Genomic DNA, 6,047 nt, shown 5'->3' on the forward strand with positions numbered 1-6,047 from the left:
TTAACACTTGTGGTTTTTGAACTTCAGCAAAAAAACCCTTAAGTATGAACACAGCCTTATGATCTTGTATTTTGGTATAATATTAGGAAAAATAGACTTATCAATCCTTTTCAGGATGCTGCTTAAAAAACATAGTATATGGGGCAATTGAAAATCTGTTACAAGTCTGATGTTAATAAAAAGGTATTCTTCTCAAGGAGCCGATCTTTTAAAAAATCTTCAATGTTTTTGTCGTCCCATTGTCCCTGCAGGGACACCGACTTGCTTACCGTCATGGCCAGATCTCATCTTTCCCCACAGCCCCATGGTAGCCCATGTGCTTTCCTGTCTCCCCCTCCTCCCAGGGCCTGTACACGTTGCACAGAATTACCGGGAGTGCGCTTAGTACACGCACATGCACACTGGCCCTCCACTTAAGGGGCCGGCACACTATTTCCAGGAGATGCCTATCAGCTTATAGCTGATAGACACTATGTATTTAAGGCACCCTCCCATTAGGGGAGGTGCCTGAGCAACACCTTCAGTTAGTTAGTGTCCTCTCTGTCTAGCTAATTGTTACGTCCCAAGCTCCTGCCACGCATCCACTACCTATACCTATACCTGTGTCGCCTTCCCATTCTAGTCTGTCCCTACCTTACCCACCATTCCTGTCAATACCCTTTGTCCTGCCTGCCTCAGTCATCCCGGCTGTACTCACCTTGCACTAGAGACTGTACCTGCCTATACCTGTGTCCGTACCATTGTCTGTACCTGCCCTGATCGTCAGCTGCCACAGTCCCGGTCACTGCCCTGGGAGTGGTACCTGGTGTCTGCACTTAGGTAAGCCCACCACTAAAAGGTAAGCCTGGGTTCCCCTTGTGGTCAAGTGGGTCTACTATGCCCACTCACAGCCTCTACACTGGCCGCGAGCTTTACAGTGTTTCACCCACTTACATTTTGAAGCCTTTTTGAGTTTTGTTTTATTCTACATACAGTGGGTCGGAAAGTATTTAGACCCCTTTAAATTTTTCACTCTTTGTTTCATTGCAGCCATTTGGTAAATTCAAAAAAGTTCTTTTTTTTTCTCATAAATATACACTCTGCACCCGATCTTGACAGAAAAAAACAAAAATGTAGACATTTTTGCAAATTTATGAAACAAGAAAAACTGAAATATCACATGGTCATAAGTATTCAGACACTTTGCTCAATATTGAGTAGAAGCACCCTTTTGAGCTAATACAGCCATGAGTCTTCTTGGGAATGATGCAGCAAGTTTTTCACACCTGGATTTGGAGATCCTGTGCCATTCTTCCTTGCAGATCCTCTCCAGTTCCGTCAGGTTGGATGGTGAATGTTGGTGGAAAGCCATTTTCAGGTCTCTCCAGAGATGCTCGATTGGGTTTAGGTCAGGGCTCTGACTGGGCTGGTCAAGAATGGTCACAGAGTTGTTCTGAGGTCACTCCTTTGTTATTTTAGCTGTGTGCTTATGGCATTGTCTTGTTGGAAGGTGAACCTTTGGCCAAGTCTGAGGTCCACAGCACTCTAGAAGAGGTTTTCTTCCAGGATATCTCTGTACTTGGCCGCATTCATCTTTCTTTCAATTGCAACCAGTCATCCTGTCCCTGCAGCTGAAAAACACCCCCATAGTATGATGCTCCCACCACCATGTTTCACTGTTGGGATTGTATTGGGCAGGTGATGAGCAGTGCCTGGTTTTCTCCACACATACCACTTAAAATTATCACCAAAAAGTTCTATCTTTATCTCATCAGACCAGAGAATATTATTTCTCATAGTCTGGGAGTCCTTCATGTGTTTTTTTTTCAAACTCTATGCAGGCTTTCATATGTCTTTCACTGAGGAGAGGCTTCAGTCAGGCCAGTCTGCCAAAAAGGCTCGACTGGTGGAGGGCTGCAGTGATAGTTGACTTTGTGGATATTTCTCCCATTTCCCGACTGCATCTCTGGAGATCAGCCACAGTGATCTTGGGGTTCTTCTTTACGTCTCTCACCAAGGCTCTTCTCCCATGATTCCTCAGTTTGGCTGGACGGCCAGGTCTATGAAGAGTTCTGGTGGTCCCAAACTTCTTCCATTTAAGGATTATGGAGGCCACTGTGCTCTTAGGAACCTTGAGTACTGCAGATATCCTTTTGTAACCTTGGCCAGATCTGTGCCTTGCCACAATTTTATCTCTGAGCCCTTTGGGCAGTTCCTTTGACCTCATGATTCTCATTTGGTCTGACGTGTCACGGGCGGAGGGGACTCACTCGCCACGCTCTGGTCCGGGGCTTCTGCTGCTGCTGCTCGGTAGCTCGAGCGGTGGACCTAACCCGGGGACTCGAGCAGCGCTCCTCACCCGTGAGTGAAATGGGATTGGTATGTTTAGGGAGATTGTTCGTGAAGCCACCCACGGGTCGTGGTGATGATGGCACCACCGCTGCTAGTAACGGGTATCCTGTTAGAGATGGTAGGGTGCAGCTGAGATGTTGTCCCCTCCGTGGGTAGGGGGTTAGTGATCCCGGGGCCTGATGGTGTAACGAGGAGGCCGGATGGCTGGGGTGCAGGGACTGCACGGCGCGGTGCCGGACGGCACTGGTGTACTCACTCAGACAATCACAGAGTCGTAGGTAAAACAAAACGGCCGGATGGACGGGTCCTGCAGCCGGCTGCAGTGTTGTTGTTGTGCTCTCCCCGGACGGCTGATGGTGGCTGTCTTTCCCTGCACCTTTGAGAATGTTCTTGACTCCTGTGGTTGCCCACCGGTAGTCTGCTCCCCGGCGTATAGGTGCCGTAGGAGCCCGTTTTGCCCGCAGGCGCTGGCCCTTGGATCTCTAGCCTGTGGCAGTGGCTGTATATCCTTTCTGGGTGGACGGTTGCCTTCAATCAGGACTTAGTAGTTGTGAAACCCCTGGGGTTCCTGTCACATTCGGATTTGACTATTGACGGCGGCTCCAAGCCTGGTCGGGGTCCGATGGCCCTGCCTGTGTGCTTAGCTTCACTCCGTTCCCCGGTCCGGTACCGGTGGGCTGACGCCCGACCCCAGTCCTTACGGCTCTGCGGAGTTCCACCAACTCCTGCAGACGGCCACCACCGTCTGCCAACCTTGCTGTCAGTGTCTGGGCTCCAACCCAGACACCTTAAGTGTTCACTTCTCTCACTTTCACCTCCAAGACTAAAATAACACTTTTCCCGACTCCAGGCCTGTGAACTCCTCGGTGGGTGGGGCCAACCACCTGGCTCCGCCCCACCTGGTGTGAACATCAGACTCTGGAGGGAGGCAACAAGGGTTTTTGATTGACTGTTGTAACTGCCTAGGGTGGGGGTGTGTGTGTTGTTATGTATGTGACTACCTGGCTAGTCCAGGGCGTCACACTCCCCCTTGGTAAAATGCAGACCGTCCGCGGCCGCCCGTCCATCACCGGTTTTATTTTATTGTTTTTTCAAACTGTAAAAGATAAATTAACATATGAAAACATTCAACATACGTATATTTTCAAGTCTTCCCTTACGGGAGGTGCATTACTTTTAACGTTTCAAACATTTTTATTAAACGGACGGGTTCACGATCATCCGCTCTCCCACCCAAATAACCTGATCCTTGATGCTGCCCCTAAGAAACGTGCAGCACCCCTTTACCCCAGTCCAGGTCCAGGTTACCCGAGCGGGAACGGGTACGGTGTCTCGCACCCGGTTGTCACTTCAGGGGACCCCACGTCCAGGGGGGCCCCTGACCTCTGGAGGATGGCCACCGGTCCTGGTGGTGGCCAGACTCCAGCCTGCTCCGCTGTGGGTCCCGCCTCCAATCTGCCTCTCCGGAGGCGGCTTGGAATGGAAACCAGCCCACCAAACTATTTACAAACCCACAAGTTCGTGGGTGGCCTGCAAGTTCTCGGCCATGTTCATGAGCAGTTTCTCATGTGGGTGGTAAACACATAGAGTCCCTCCGGGGACAACATGCCGGCAACAGCCGGGTAATCACTGTCGACAATCAGGTGAAAACTTTGGTTGATTCGGATTCATTCATTCAGCTGAGGGTATCAACAGGAACAACTTGGTTGCAACGGAGGACCGCTGCCACTATTGCTCACTTCCGTACTCCTCACCCGGCTCCAGGTGAAGAAACACGGGTTCCAGCCCCTCCAGCACACAGCAGACGCGACGAGGAAGGGCTGCCCGGCACCCATTATTTCCGCTCCGAGGGATGTAAGTGGCCTCCATGTCATACAAGCCGAAGCTTCCCTCCTCCTCTGAGACAGGCTCTGTGTTAGCCCCCGAGCCGCTGTCATCTGACTCCTGGGGGCTAATGACGGGACCCGGCAGAACAGCAACGGTTTCTAACTGAGCCCAGACTTGTGGTTCCTCAGTGGCAAGTGATCCGTCATCGGTCTGTGTACGGAGGCCCGCCATCGGTTCTTCTAAGTCAACCGCTCCAGCTATTGGTTGGCTGGCGTCCTCTCGGGCCTCCGGGCCCTGGCGGGGCAGCACGGACTCCGCCACCTCCATCAGGGACGGCGGCCTGAGCGGGGCTGTACGGGCGGCCAGCACAGGCGATGGAGCGGGCCCTGCTGGGGCCAGGGGTAGACCGAGTCCTTCAGCCGTAGCGGCCAGTCCTTCAGGCACACAAGGGCGTTGGTCACTCACCAGCTCCTCTAGCATGGCCTCTATTTCATGCGCCCGTACGACCGCAGCCAGCTCCTCCATCTCAGCGATCCAGCAGGTCCCGTAATTGGGCCCAGTTACGACAGCACAACAGCATCACTTGGGTTTTCAGCCACGCTGCCGTCCCGGGGGCAGGCTCCGGAGACTCAGGACTCTCAGGTGGTGCGGACATGTTACAAGCTGCTTCCAGGAACCGGGTATGTTGCAGAGTCCTGGCATCCCCGCTTTTTATGCCCTCGGCTACATTAGGCAGGCTTTCACCCACCCCCCCTTGGTTCTTTCTAGCACTTCCGCTTGTTGGGGGCGGGGCTTCACTTTCGCGCCTTCCCTGCTCGGGGAAGACGCTCAAGCTGGAAATCTTCGCGCCAAAGATGGTGGCGCTTTCAATTTTTTGGCCGGACGCCGCCAGCGGGGACTGCAAGGCGCACTTCTACTGGTAAGTAGATCGGCTCTATCCTGTTCGCAGATGCCAAGTTGTCGCGGGCGGAGGGGACGCACTCGCCACGCTCGGGTCCAGGGCTTCTGCTGCTGCTGCTCGGTGGCTCGAGTGGTGGACCGGACTCGGGGACTCGAGCAGCGCTCCTCACCCGTGAGTGAAATGGGGATGGTATGTTTAGGGAGATTGTTCGTGACGCCACCCACGGGTTGTGGTGATGATGGCACCACCGCTGCTAGTAACGGGGATCCCGGGAGAGATGGTAGGGTGCAGCTGAGATGTTGTCCCCTCCGTGGGTAGGGGGTTAGTGATGCCGGGGCCCGATGGTGTAATGAGGAGGCCGGATGGCTGGGGTGCAGGGACTGCGCGGCGCGGTGCCGTATGGCACTGGTGTACTCACTCAGAAAATCACTGACAGAGTCGTAGGTAAACCAAAACGGCCGGATGGACGGGTCCCGCAGCCGGCTGCAGTGTTGTTGTTGTGCTCTCCCCGGACGGCTGATGGTGGCTGTCTTTCCCTGCACCTTTGAGAATGTTCTTGACTCCTGTGGTTGCCCACCGGTAGTCCGCTCCCCGGCGTATAGGCGCCGTAGGAGCCCGTTTTGCCCGCAGGCGCTGGCCCTTGGATCTCTAGCCTGTGGGAGTGGTTGTATATCCTCTCTGGGTGGACTGTTGCCTTCAATCGGGACTTAGTAGTTGGGAAACCCCTGGGGTTCCTGTCACATTCGGATTTGACTATTGACGGCGGCTCCAAGCCTGGTCGGGGTCCGATGGCCCTGCCTGTGTGCTTAGCTTCACTCCGTTCCCCGGTCCGGTACCGGCGGGCCGACGCCCGACCCCGGTCCTTACGGCTCTGCGGAGTTCCACCAACTCCTGCAGACGGCCACCACCGTCTGCCAACCTTGCTGTCAGTGTCTGGGCTCCAACCCAGACACTTCAAGTGTTCACTCCTCTCACTTTCACCTCCAAG

Source organism: Anomaloglossus baeobatrachus, chromosome 1 (assembly GCF_048569485.1).
Source record: "Anomaloglossus baeobatrachus isolate aAnoBae1 chromosome 1, aAnoBae1.hap1, whole genome shotgun sequence".
NCBI lineage: Eukaryota > Metazoa > Chordata > Amphibia > Anura > Aromobatidae > Anomaloglossus > Anomaloglossus baeobatrachus.